We start from the raw sequence: 14,535 nt of genomic DNA on the forward strand, positions 1-14,535 counted from the left end.
AAATAAGAAAGCATTTTTGTTAAATGGGGGGGGGGGAAGATCTCTGCTGGCATCCAATCAAAAGCATCTCTGCACCGAGAACAGCCGAATTCACTCTGCATGTGACCTCAGAGGTCAGAGGTCAGAGGTCGGGGGGCTGATCTTCGTGCTCAGATGCTTTTAAAGGTGCAGGAAATGTGAAATTGATTTAATACTAGACTGTTAAAGGGGTTCACAGAAACTGAACATGTATTCTACCTTTGTATGAACTATATTTAAGTGGTTAATGAAAATAAAAAGATAAAAACAAGATGATGCTTAGTGTTTTTCATCTTTACCGCCTCCACACACAGCAGATGCAGGAGCAGCCTTTAGACTGTGCTGAATCACAGTGAAAGTGGAGTTATCTCCCAGCAGAGTCACCGCTCCACCTGTCGGTCAGACTTCAGTTTACCTCCACGTTTAGAAGATATTCAGCAGATATGTAGCACTCTGCCGGCCAATCATCAGGCCTGAAAGGGTTAAAGCCCTCATGAAAATAAAGTAGAAGTTTAAGTTTTGTTTTTTTCACCTGTCTTCACCTCACTTTTCTTCACCTCACCTGTCTTCACCTCACCTGTCTTCACCTCACTTTTCTTCACCTCACTTTTCTTCACCTCACCTGTCTTCATCTCACCTGGCTTCACCTCACCTGTCTTCATCTCACTTTTCTTCACCTCACTTTTCTTCACCTCACCTGTCTTCACCTCACTTTTCTTCACCTCACTTTTCTTCACCTCACCTGTCTTCATCTCACCTGTCTTCACCTCACCTGTCTTCACCTCACTTTTCTTCACCTCACCTGTCTTCACCTCACTTTTCTTCACCTCACTTTTCTTCACCTCACCTGTCTTCATCTCACCTGGCTTCACCTCACCTGTCTTCACCTCACCTGTCTTCACCTCACTTTTCTTCACCTCACCTGTCTTCACCTCACCTGTCTTCATCTCACTTTTCTTCACCTCACTTTTCTTCACCTCACCTGTCTTCACCTCACTTTTCTTCACCTCACCTGTCTTCACCTCACTTTTCTTCACCTCACCTGTCTTCACCTCACCTGTCTTCACCTCACCTGTCTTCACCTCACTTTTCTTCACCTCACCTGTCTTCACCTCACCTGTCTTCATCTCACCTGTCTTCACCTCACCTGTCTTCACCTCACCTGTCTTCATCTCACCTGTCTTCACCTCACTTTTCTTCACCTCACCTGTCTTCACCTCACCTGTCTTCATCTCACCTGTCTTCACCTCACCTGTCTTCACCTCACCTGTCTTCATCTCACCTGTCTTCACCTCACTTTTCTTCACCTCACCTGTCTTCACCTCACTTTTCTTCACCTCACCTGTCTTCACCTCACTTTTCTTCACCTCACCTGTCTTCACCTCACCTGTCTTCACCTCACTTATCTTCACCTCACCTGTCTTCACCTCACCTGTCTTCACCTCACCTGTCTTCACCTCACTTTTCTTCACCTCACCTGTCTTCACCTCACCTGTCTTCATCTCACTTTTCTTCACCTCACTTTTCTTCACCTCACCTGTCTTCACCTCACTTTTCTTCACCTCACCTGTCTTCACCTCACTTTTCTTCACCTCACCTGTCTTCACCTCACCTGTCTTCACCTCACTTTTCTTCACCTCACTTTTCTTCACCTCACCTGTCTTCATCTCACCTGGCTTCACCTCACCTGTCTTCATCTCACTTTTCTTCACCTCACTTTTCTTCACCTCACCTGTCTTCACCTCACTTTTCTTCACCTCACTTTTCTTCACCTCACCTGTCTTCATCTCACCTGGCTTCACCTCACCTGTCTTCACCTCACCTGTCTTCACCTCACTTTTCTTCACCTCACCTGTCTTCACCTCACCTGTCTTCATCTCACTTTTCTTCACCTCACTTTTCTTCACCTCACCTGTCTTCACCTCACTTTTCTTCACCTCACCTGTCTTCACCTCACTTTTCTTCACCTCACCTGTCTTCACCTCACCTGTCTTCACCTCACCTGTCTTCACCTCACTTTTCTTCACCTCACCTGTCTTCACCTCACCTGTCTTCATCTCACCTGTCTTCACCTCACCTGTCTTCACCTCACCTGTCTTCATCTCACCTGTCTTCACCTCACTTTTCTTCACCTCACCTGTCTTCACCTCACTTTTCTTCACCTCACCTGTCTTCACCTCACTTTTCTTCACCTCACCTGTCTTCACCTCACCTGTCTTCACCTCACTTATCTTCACCTCACCTGTCTTCACCTCACCTGTCTTCACCTCACCTGTCTTCACCTCACCTGTCTTCATCTCACTTTTCTTCACCTCACCTGTCTTCACCTCACTTTTCTTCACCTCACCTGTCTTCACCTCACCTGTCTTCACCTCACTTATCTTCACCTCACTTATCTTCACCTCACCTGTCTTCACCTCACCTGTCTTCACCTCACCTGTCTTCACCTCACCTGTCTTCACCTCACTTTTCTTCACCTCACCTGTCTTCACCTCACTTTTCTTCACCTCACCTGTCTTCACCTCACTTTTCTTCACCTCACCTGTCTTCACCTCACTTTTCTTCACCTCACCTGTCTTCACCTCACTTTTCTTCACCTCACCTGTCTTCACCTCACCTGTCTTCACCTCACCTGTCTTCACCTCACCTGTCTTCACCTCACCTGTCTTCACCTCACCTGTCTTCACCTCACTTTTCTTCACCTCACTTTTCTTCACCTCACCTGTCTTCACCTCACTTTTCTTCACCTCACCTGTCTTCACCTCACCTGTCTTCACCTCACCTGTCTTCACCTCACTTTTCTTCACCTCACTTTTCTTCACCTCACTTTTCTTCACCTCACCTGTCTTCACCTCACTTTTCTTCACCTCACCTTTCTTCACCTCACTTTTCTTCACCTCACCTGTCTTCACCTCACCTGTCTTCACCTCACCTGTCTTGGGACCAGCTTTCCTTGCTGGTATGAAGGAAATCTAAAGATCGCTGAATAACTTTTCTCGTCTGTATTCTGCATTAAAAGCTGCTGTCAGGTCTATTAAACCAAACCAGCACTCAGCTTCTTGTCAAACATTCAGTCCGAAGGATGAAAATGAGTCACTTTGAACTGTAAACAAACGCCCACATTGATGCATTTATTCATCTTTATAGATTTACAGCAACACACCATAACTCCATGTGAGGGAAATAATTCAGCCCAGTGAAATGATGCCTCATCTTTATTGTTGTTGAAGTAAGCCTAAAATGGGTCTGTAGTAATGCTCTTAGTGTCTCTTTTATATCTACTACAGTCAGGAAAAGGAGGAGATCGATGGCTCTGTGGGGCTGTTGTTAGAAAAAGCTGAGCCTGGTTCAGTCACCAGAATCATCAGAGCTAACTTTCGTTTGCTTTCGCAGAACTTTAACGAAATACCTGCTTAATTTGTGTCGTTGGCAAATAGCTAACGGCTAAAGGAAGTTCTCTGTGACCACAAACAGGAGGAACTAACGGTAATATTTCTGCTCCTCATACTGTAATCACACGTTTCATATCACAAAAACACATAATAAAACCTATTCTTAGAGCAGCTATCATCTCCACAGAATATGAGGTGAAAGAGGCAGCATCACTTGAACATGTCGACAGACTTCTGAGACACACTGAAGCTAAAAATATACAAACACAACCTTCCTCCTCTGATCTTGTGCAACTCTCCGGCTGATTGGACTTCACTCCTCTCCAGTTACGCCTCTGATGTAGCACATATTCCATTTGTGAACCTGCCAAATTAGATTTCCTCCCTTTTAACCAGCCGAGTGTAAGTGGTGAAGGCTGCTGTTGAAAAACTGATCTTTTTCTTTCCTTTACTCTTGGATTAGTTGTGTCATGACTCTTTTTTATTGTTTCTAACTGTTATAGCTCTCAGTGATTCTTTGTTTATGTTGCCTTCTACTGGCAGCTGGTTATTAATGCTGCAGAAATGCAGCAGAAATAAAGCAGAAATACAGCAGAAATGCAGCAGAAATAATGTAGAAATGCTGCAGAAATGTAGCAGAAATGCTGCAGAAATGCAGCAGAAATAAAGCAGAAATGCAGCAGAAATAAAGCAGAAATGCAGAAGAAATGCTGCAGAAATACAACAGAAATGCAGCAGAAATGCTGCAGAAATGCAGCAGAAACGCAGCAGAAACGCAGCAGAAATGTTGCAGAAATGCTGCAGAAATACAACAGAAATGTTGCAGAAATGCTGCAGAAATGCAGCAGAAATGCAGCAGAAACACAGCAGAAATACAGCAGAAATGTTGCAGAAATGCTACAGAAATGCAGCAGAAATGCAGCAGAAATGCAGCAGAAACACAGCAGAAATACAGCAGAAATGTTGCAGAAATGCTACAGAAATGCAGCAGAAATGCAGCAGAAATGCTGCAGAAATACAGCAGAAATGCAGCAGAAATGCTGCACAAATGCAGCAGAAATGCAGCAGAAATGCAGCAGAAATGCAGCAGAAATGCTGCAGAAATGCTGCACAAATGCAGCAGAAATGCAGCAGAAATGCAGCAGAAATACAACAGAAATGCTGAAGAAATACTGCAGAAATACTGCAGAAATACAGCAGAAATACAGCAGAAACGCAGCAGAAATGTTGCAGAAATGCAGCAGAAATGCTGCAGAAATACAGCAGAAATGCTGCACAAATACAGCAGAAATGCAGCAGAAATGCTGCAGAAACGCAGCAGAAATTCAGCAGAAATGCTGCAGAAATACAGCAGAAATACAGCAGAAATGCTGCACAAATGCTGCAGAAATGCAGCAGAAATGTAGCAGAAATGCTGCAGAAATGCAGCAGAAATGTAGCAGAAATGTTGCAGAAATGCAGCAGAAATGCTGCAGAAATACAGCAGAAATGCAGCAGAAATGCAGCAGAAATGCAGCAGAAATACAGCAGAAACGCAGCAGAAATGTTGCAGAAATGCTGCACAAATGCTGCAGAAATGCAGCAGAAACGCAGCAGAAACGCAGCAGAAATGTTGCAGAAATGCTGCAGAAATACAACAGAAATGTTGCAGAAATGCTGCAGAAATGCAGCAGAAATGCAGCAGAAACACAGCAGAAATACAGCAGAAATGTTGCAGAAATGCTACAGAAATGCAGCAGAAATGCAGCAGAAATGCAGCAGAAACACAGCAGAAATACAGCAGAAATGTTGCAGAAATGCTACAGAAATGCAGCAGAAATGCAGCAGAAATGCTGCAGAAATACAGCAGAAATGCAGCAGAAATGCTGCACAAATGCAGCAGAAATGCAGCAGAAATGCAGCAGAAATGCAGCAGAAATGCTGCAGAAATGCTGCACAAATGCAGCAGAAATGCAGCAGAAATGCAGCAGAAATACAACAGAAATGCTGAAGAAATACTGCAGAAATACTGCAGAAATACAGCAGAAATACAGCAGAAACGCAGCAGAAATGTTGCAGAAATGCAGCAGAAATGCTGCAGAAATACAGCAGAAATGCTGCACAAATACAGCAGAAATGCAGCAGAAATGCTGCAGAAACGCAGCAGAAATTCAGCAGAAATGCTGCAGAAATACAGCAGAAATACAGCAGAAATGCTGCACAAATGCTGCAGAAATGCAGCAGAAATGTAGCAGAAATGCTGCAGAAATGCAGCAGAAATGTAGCAGAAATGTTGCAGAAATGCAGCAGAAATGCTGCAGAAATACAGCAGAAATGCAGCAGAAATGCAGCAGAAATGCAGCAGAAATACAGCAGAAACGCAGCAGAAATGTTGCAGAAATGCTGCACAAATGCTGCAGAAATGCAGCAGAAATGCAGCAGAAATGCTGCAGATAGCAAAGAGGTTAACGTTAGTGACAGTTTGAGCTGCAGAATACATTGAAATAAATCAAAAACCTGTTTCAGCTCCTTTGTCAAACCCCTCGGAGGAAGTTGGTTTCAGTGGCTTTAAAAATAAGCTTTAGCTTTAAGTTGCAGAGTGACGTTAGCCACCACAGAGTCAGGCTCAGGCTCGACAAAATCACTGAAACATAAACTTCTAAATCCACGATACAGGACTTCATTTAGACTTTAAACTGCTCGAGAGCATTCAAACATCAAAAAGCAGATTATTTAGATTTTATTTCCTTTTTCATCCTTTTTCATTCCTGGCAAATTAGTCAATAATTTATGTTCCCTGTGAAAAAACTATGGGGTGGTTGAAAAAAACTCGTTATAATTCCTATATTTAACCGAGTATCCCTTAGATGCAGCTGCCTCTCAGGTGAGAAACAAAGTTCACAGTATTTTGAGTCCACTGTCACGCTTCCATGTTGGATTACTGCAGTAAATAAGCAGCCACAGGATTTGAGTGGGAATAGAAATGTGAGACTTGCTCCTTTTTTTTTCCTTTTTCAGTTTTCTGACTGACTTTGAACTTCAGATCTTTCGAGATCTGACCAAATTCAGATCTGACGAGGCTGTATATCCGTAGCTGGAGGCTGCGTCCCTATAAATCAGCGACTGATCTGGTTAAAGATAAACTCCAACGTCTCCTTCTACCTGGGCGGTAACTCGTGCTATATATTAGCTACATCTGCTGCCTCAGCTGGACAACAGCTCAGCATGTTGAGGATAACAAACTGAACAAGGCCCCAGCTGGGCTTTAAGCCTCGGTTCGTCCCCTAAATTATCTTTCAATCACGGATCTAAATCTAGGAAATGATCAGAGGTATTCTGAAGTACTGTGGATGACTCGAGGTCGTATTTCACCTGCATCTCCTCCACCTTTCACTGAGCTCTCTCCATAATCCATCTCACACCGTCTCCTGTAATTCTTCCTCTTCTTTATCTCCCCTTCTCCAAGCTGCTGCATTATTCAGGCTGAGTGCTACTTGGAAAGGCTTGTGTTGTCCCTGAGTGCCTCTCCTTTCATCGCTTTAGCGTTGAACCTCTCCCTGCACAAGCCTGCCAGCACACACACAAACACACAAAGCTAGCAAAGCATCCAAAGCAGTGCGGATGCATCCGTGTATTCTCAGAATTTCCTCCACAAACTGAGGTAAATGCTCTCTGTGTTTCCTGCTTAAACGCCGGTCGGGAGTCTGAACTGGGGACAGATGCAGAGCCAGTGCAACAGAACAAAGTGTCTTTAATTTATAACGACCGGGAGCTGGAGCACTTCAGCTGCCGGCACCAGGGTCTAACAACAGAGACGAGGCTCTGCCTAAAGAGGAAAAACAAAACACATCCCTGCATGTTTCATCCTGTGAGGGCAGCGTGAAGACCGAAGGAAGCACTGGTTCACTTCAATTCAGCTTTATTTATAAAGCGCCAGATTACAACAATTACAGTCATCTCAAGGCACTTAAGTAATAAAGTCCAATTCAAGACAAAAGGAATTCAATTCATTGTAATCATAATCCAATTAATTCATATGGAGCCAATTCATAAATAATATCCGAGCTAAGGAAACCAACAGATTGGACCAAAACTTGTCTTCAGTCCAATCTCCCGTCCTGAGCCTGAGGGACTGTGGAAAGGAACGACTCCCTTTAACAGGAAGAAACCTCTGGCAGAACCAGAACCAGGAAGAAACCTCTGGCAGAACCAGGAAGAAACCTCTGGCAGAACCAGGAAGAAACCTCTGGCAGAACCAGAACCAGGAAGAAACCTCTGGCAGAACCAGGAAGAAACCTCTGGCAGAACCAGAACCAGGAAGAAACCTCTGGCAGAACCAGAACCAGGAAGAAACCTCTGGCAGAACCAGGAAGAAACCTCAGGCAGAACCAGGAAGGGTGGCCATCCGCCTGGACCAGCTGGGGTTTGAGAAGACAGAAAAGAGGGAAAAGAGGAGGAAAAACACCATAACACCATTCAAAGGATACCTGCTGGAACAGGGAAACACAAGCAGCTGGTTCCACAGAGAGGGGCCTGATAACTGAAGGCTCTGCCTCCCATTCTGCTTTTAGGGGCCTGATAACTGAAGGCTCTGCCTCCCATTCTGCTTTTAGGGGCCTGATAACTGAAGGCTCTGCCTCCCATTCTGCTTTTAGGGGCCTGATAACTGAAGGCTCTGCCTCCCATTCTGCTTTTAGGGGCCTGATAACTGAAGGCTCTGCCTCCCATTCTGCTTTTAGGGGCCTGATAACTGAAGGCTCTGCCTCCCATTCTGCTTTTAGGGGCCTGATAACTGAAGGCTCTGCCTCCCATTCTGCTTTTAGGGGCCTGATAACTGAAGGCTCTGCCTCCCATTTTGCTTTTAGGGGCCTGATAACTGAAGGCTCTGCCTCCCATTCTGCTTTTAGGGGCCTGATAACTGAAGGCTCTGCCTCCCATTCTGCTTTTAGGGGCCTGATAACTGAAGGCTCTGCCTCCCATTCTGCTTTTAGGGGCCTGATAACTGAAGGCTCTGCCTCCCATTCTGCTTTTAGAAACTCTGGGAACCACAAGGAAACCTGCAGCCTGAGAGCAAAGTGCTCTATTGGGGAAATATCCAACTGTGAGATCTTTAAGATATGATGGAGCTCGGTCATTAAGAGCTTTATATGTGAGGAGAAGAATCTTAAATTCTATTCTGAATCTAACAGGGAGCCAATGAAGAGAAGCTAAAACTGGAGAAACATGATCTCTGCTGTTAGATCTCATCAGAACTCTGGCTGCAGGGTTTTGGATCAGCTGGAGGCTTTTCAGAGAATCTGTGGGACAGAACAATAATAAGGAATTACAGTAGTTCAGTCCTGAAGGAACAGATGCATGGAGCAGTTTCTCTGCTCTGAGACAGGATGGTCCTGATTTTAGCAATATTACGAAGGTGAAAGAAGGCAGAAACCTGTTTTATATATGAGTCAAATGATAAATTCTGGTCAAAAGTTCCTCTCTGTAGGACTAGAAGCCATCTAAATACCATCTAGAGTAACTATAAAATCAGACAGTTTCTCCCTGAAGCGCTCAGGTCCAAAGAGAACAGCTTCAGTGTGTCTCAGGTGTGAGGATAAAGGCGAGGGTGCACAGGTGAGATCAGGAGGCGAGACGAGGTGCAAGAAGAAGAGCTTCTTTTATTCTCTGTGGCTGCAGTTCCTTCTTTATTTTGTGCCAACAGCTGTTCATATAAAACTGGAAGACTTGGCATAAAAAGCCCTGTTTGGGGTTGAAACGCTGCATTTTTCATGTAAAATGTCTTTTTATAGCTCTGCTGGAGTTGTGAGGGTCACTGGGCTGGTGTTGGAATTAAGTTACTGACGTCAAACAAGAGGAGAACACTGAATTACTTCATATTTACCCTCACATTATCACTAATGCATGGTCAGACTTCACATTCTTCACATGTTAGGCTCACATCTAAGAAGAAATGGTAGAAATGGTGGAACAAACATATTTCTGACTCCTCATTCCGTCTCATTTCTCCTCTTCAATGCAAACGAACGGCTCGATTCCTAAAAAACGGCAAAGATCGGTAAACGATTCCCTGCCGGACCTTCTGAGCGATCCGATACCGAGTGAAACCAATGGGGATTTAGTGGATAAACAGTGGATTAACAGCGTTAACAGAAGGGAAATCTAACAACTGCTTTAACTTGGAGACCCCAACATTCAGATTATCCGTCTTATTCTGCAGTTTTAGAGCATCTTCAGTTGTAATTATGTGAGAAATTAAAACAAAACGATCTAAACGATCTAAAGTCAGCTGATCCTGCAGGTGGCCGCTCATTGGCTGCATGGCTGCGCCTTAAAAGAGCCACAAACCACGAAAAATCAGCTGATCTTTGCACTTCTGCTGTGCAGAATGATCTATTATCTATCTTCCAGGAAAAAAAAAGAGTGATTTTACACTGAATTTCGCCTTAATTTCTTTCTAAGAAAACTTTAATATCTGGTCTGAACCTTCTGGGTTTTTATGAGAATGTAACATGAAATAAATGATATAAAACAGAGAAAAAAGTCCTAATTCTTTACATATTTCCATAAAAACAGGAAGCAGCTGCAGAGATTCACTGAAACATGTTCAAACATGAACATAAACCCAGAATCTGAGGCAGAAACAGAGTTTTTTATCAGTTCTCAGCAGCTTTAAAGTGAATCTCTGGTCTGAGCTCCTTTATTCTCCAACACAGCCTGAACCCTCTGAGACGAGCTTTCTGTCATTTCTTTAAGGAGTCTTCAGGAATAGTTCTCCAGGCTTCTTGAAGGACATCCCAAAGCTCTTCTTTGGATGTGGGCTGCCTTTTGTTCCGTTCTCTGTCAGATGATCCCACACTGCTTCAATAATGTTGAGGTCCGGGCTCTGGGGAGGATTCATCCCTCCATAAGACCTGTTGCCACTGATTTTCAGTCCACTTCTTGTGTCATTTGGCACAGCTCAGCCTTTTCTCCCTGTTTCCCTTCCTTAAGAACGGCTTCTTGACAGCCACCCTTCCATGGAGCCCATTTCTGATGAGGCTTGGGCCAACAGTAGATGGATCAGCTGAAGGTCCAGATGCATCTCTCAGGTCCTGTCAGGTCACAGCTGGATTTTTTCCTCTTTCTTAAGGACATCACTTTCAGATCCTGTTCATCTGCTGGAGATAGTTTTTTAGGCCTGACACTTCTTCTTTTGTCCTCCACTTGTCCAGTTTCCTCAAATGTTATATTTCAAATGAAATATACAGAAAAAACCTGAGCCCAGAGGAGGAGGAAGCGTTTCTTTGCTCCTTTTCCATCTGCTTCGTAATGTGTTGCCAGCATCAGATTAAAGAAAAAACAAGAAATATGTCAGTTTCAACAGCTCACATTCAGTGTTTTCACTGTTTTTGATTAAATATGAAGCTCAAACAGCCTGTAAATCAGTGTTTTTATTTCAAACAGCACATATCTTATACTGATTTAGACTTTCAGAGAAATGTTATGCAAGTTAAACATCAATACAGTTCATCTGAAGATGGAGGGTTAAAGAGCTGATATGAGAGGCTTTAGTTTAGCTTTAGTTTTGCTTTAGTTTAGCTTTAGTTTAGCTTTAGTTTAGCTTTAGATTAGCTTTAGTTTAGCTTTAGTTTCGCTTTAGTTTAGCTTTAGTTTCGCTTTAGTTTAGCTTTAGTTTCGCTTTAGTTTCGCTTTAGTTTCGCTTTAGTTTCGCTTTAGTTTCGCTTTAGTTTAGCTTTAGTTTCGCTTTAGTTTAGCTTTAGTTTCGCTTTAGTTTCGCTTTAGTTTTGCTTTAGTTTAGCTTTAGTTTCGCTTTAGTTTAGCTTTAGATTAGCTTTAGTTTCGCTTTAGTTTAGCTTTAGTTTAGCTTTAGTTTCGCTTTAGTTTCGCTTTAGTTTAGCTTTAGATTAGCTTTAGTTTAGCTTTAGATTAGCTTTAGTTTAGCTTTAGATTAGCTTTAGTTTAGCTTTAGATTAGCTTTAGTTTAGCTTTAGTTTAGCTTTAGTTTCGCTTTAGATTAGCTTTAGATTAGCTTTAGTTTCGCTTTAGTTTCGCTTTAGTTTAGCTTTAGATTAGCTTTAGTTTCGCTTTAGTTTCGCTTTAGTTTCGCTTTAGTTTCGCTTTAGATTAACTTTAGTTTCGCTTTAGTTTCGCTTTAGTTTCGCTTTAGTTTCGCTTTAGTTTAGCTTTAGTTTAGCTTTAGTTTCGCTTTAGTTTAGCTTTAGTTTAGCTTTAGTTTCGCTTTAGTTTAGCTTTAGTTTCGCTTTAGTTTCGCTTTAGTTTAGCTTTAGCTTTCTCTTTGGACTGAGCGTCTCTGAGCGTCTCTGAGCGTCTCTGAGCGTCTCTGAGCGCGTCTTCAGGACATCACAGCGCTGTTCTTCATCAGCCTCCTCATCATCATCTGATCTGCATCAAATATCTTCACAGCTGCACTTTCTGCTCATCTTTTGTTGATAACTGATGGAGATGCTGATAACCTTTGCTCCGGTTTTACAGAGAAAACGTTTTTTTTGTGGGGTATCCAACTCGATTTCTGACATTTTAACCACCTTCTGTTAGTTTATTTAGTATTTCCATTATTTTTTATTTGTCTGAATGCCTCCTCCTCAGCTCATAAACCAGCAGTGAGGAACCTTTTCCTCAATTTTTATGACATCCTTCCGGGGCTGCGCTAAATTATTGAGCACATAAAGCAGAAGGCCATCCGAAGCGGTGCTTCTGCTGGGGAGGAGTCTGATGGACGGATGAGGAAGCAGCGGCGGGTTGGGGTCGGAAAACAAAAGCGAAGCTTCACTGCAGGATGTCTATATGGCTGTAAGTCAGAGTTCTGCTGCGCTGGAGAATCATTTCTCACTAAAAACAGCTCAAAAAAGCAGCTCAAGTTAAAAAAAAAAGGATTAACTCCATAAATTCTGCAGAATATTAAAAACTTCACAGAAAATAACTGTTGTGGTTATTGTAACTTCGGAGCTTTATGTCTGCCAGATGTGATGAACTTTATCACGACACACTTTGACCAAAATCAGCACAACCAACACTCAGAAGAGCAGATGGGACAGGTGTTGTGAGATATTTCAGATATTCTTTCACATCTAAAGGCTCAGAATACAGATAATCTGCTCTTCTCTTTCATAAAATGAGCACAGTTACCAGTTAAAAGGCTAACTTTTTCTGACTGCTTCAATTGTGAGTGATCCAACACAACTTCTACACAGTTACCAGTTAAAAGTTCTTTACTAGGTTGCATTCGAAATAGTAATATTCTTAGGAAAATAGCAACGCCCCAATTTAGTTAAAAGGCCTCTAGTTTCCAACAATTGTTAGTTAAATAATCATAATTTTCCCTAATAATCACACTATTTCTCGCCAACAATAGTAACACAAAGGGTTCCTTACCATAAATCCACTGGTAAGTTAAACAAGGAAGAATCCAGCGAGTCTGTCCACTGATTCAAAAATAGATTCTGTTACCTTTCCTCCAGCCAGTGGCAGCCGGCCTCTATCAGAAACCCTGCTGAGAGGACTTCAGTTAGGAGTCCTGGACTCCCCCGTGCACGGTTTCAGCTCCGATTCTGGGAGGTGGAAAGGATTGTAGAATCCGGCTCGAAGGACCAATATTTCTGAAAAATTCTCTCAAAATTAGGCTCAGAGTCGCTGGATACGATTAACACAAAACATTTATTTCTTGCAAGAAAGAGACAAGTCGGCACAACCTGTCAGGAAGCTGCTCAGAGTTGTCTCCCGACAAAATGGTGCTCCAGCTATTTATGTTGCTTATGCTTGCTGATCACATGATTTTATGGGAAAAGGTGCTTTTCTCCCCATTCATTATTATGGGAAGGAACATAAAAGGTGCTTCTCACCAGTTAATATTATGGGAAAGACTAGTACTAGAGTCAAAACACTTTTGCTTGAATCATAGAAGAGGAAAAGATGGAGGGACTCTTCTGTCATAGTATAACTATATAATTTTTCCAACAGATTCATCACTTCACCTCCCTCCTGAGACGTTTTCTCAGACAGAAACTCTCTCACGTTGACCATCAGGGTCTCTCCTGAGCACAGGATGAGGATTATTCTTCTTAATGTGGAGGCAGCAGAAACACAGTCTCAGGACTGGGATGTTTTTTTAACCAAATCTCAGCACCTCGTTGTTTAAATCCTGATTAAAAGATAGTTTGGGGACAGATGCACGGGACTCTAATTTTAATTTCAGGTCGCTGGTTGGAGGCTTTTATTACGACACCTCGACAGATTCAGGCTCATCATTTCCCAAAAGCTGCTTTCTCTTTTATTCTCTTCAGTGATCTGAAACAACAGAAACAACAAGTGTTGCTGCTTTATAAAGTAACAGGAAGACCTCGCTCACTGGGCTGCTTCAGTGTTTCCAGATGTGTGTTTCTTCACTCAGCAGCTCAGAAAACTCCACCTCCTCCACTTTCCTCAGCTGGAGCCTCAGCAGAAGCCCTCCACCAGACTCCAGATCATCCATCCATGGACTCCAAACCTTTTCACACCGATAAATCAGAGTCATTTGGTCTCTTCTCACTGGATTTAAACCGTTGCCCTCATTAATCTGCTCTCCTGAGAACAAACAGATTCATCTGAATACATCTGGTGTGTGTCCATGAAGCATTTCCACCATTAAAATAAAGACTGGCTGAAGTTTTGGCTGATTCTAAAGCTCGTTTAAACCATCAGACATGTTTAAAAATGAGGGCTTTTCATACCAAAACCCAGATAAACGGGCTTCTTCTCACGGTTGTTGCTCTAATCTGCATCATGTCCTGATAACTGAGGTCACAGCTACCGTAAAGTCAGCCGGAGAAACCTTCCCTGAGGGTCAGTAAGTACTTTATATGTTGCTCCAGGTCACTTTAGATGTTTATGGATGAATGATGGACACATTGTGAAAGTCTCTGAGCTTTCATGGCTCCCAGATTTCATTCAACACTGACCTCCCGTCTGCTTTGTTATAATTACTGATTCCACTTCTTGTCTCATCTCTTTTCCTCTCCCTGCAGTCTCAGAACAAGCTGCTTCCTCCTCTCCATTCCTACTTTTCACACCATCGCTCGGGCCTAATCTAACGCAGCGTTTTCCTCCTTTGAACGTGTTTTTCAGAGCTTTTTATATTATAAATCATATC

The sequence above is a fragment of the Leuresthes tenuis genome, unplaced genomic scaffold (genome assembly GCF_036924035.1).
Source record: "Leuresthes tenuis unplaced genomic scaffold, fLeuTen1.0.hap1 SCAF_5, whole genome shotgun sequence".
Lineage (NCBI taxonomy): Eukaryota > Metazoa > Chordata > Actinopteri > Atheriniformes > Atherinopsidae > Leuresthes > Leuresthes tenuis.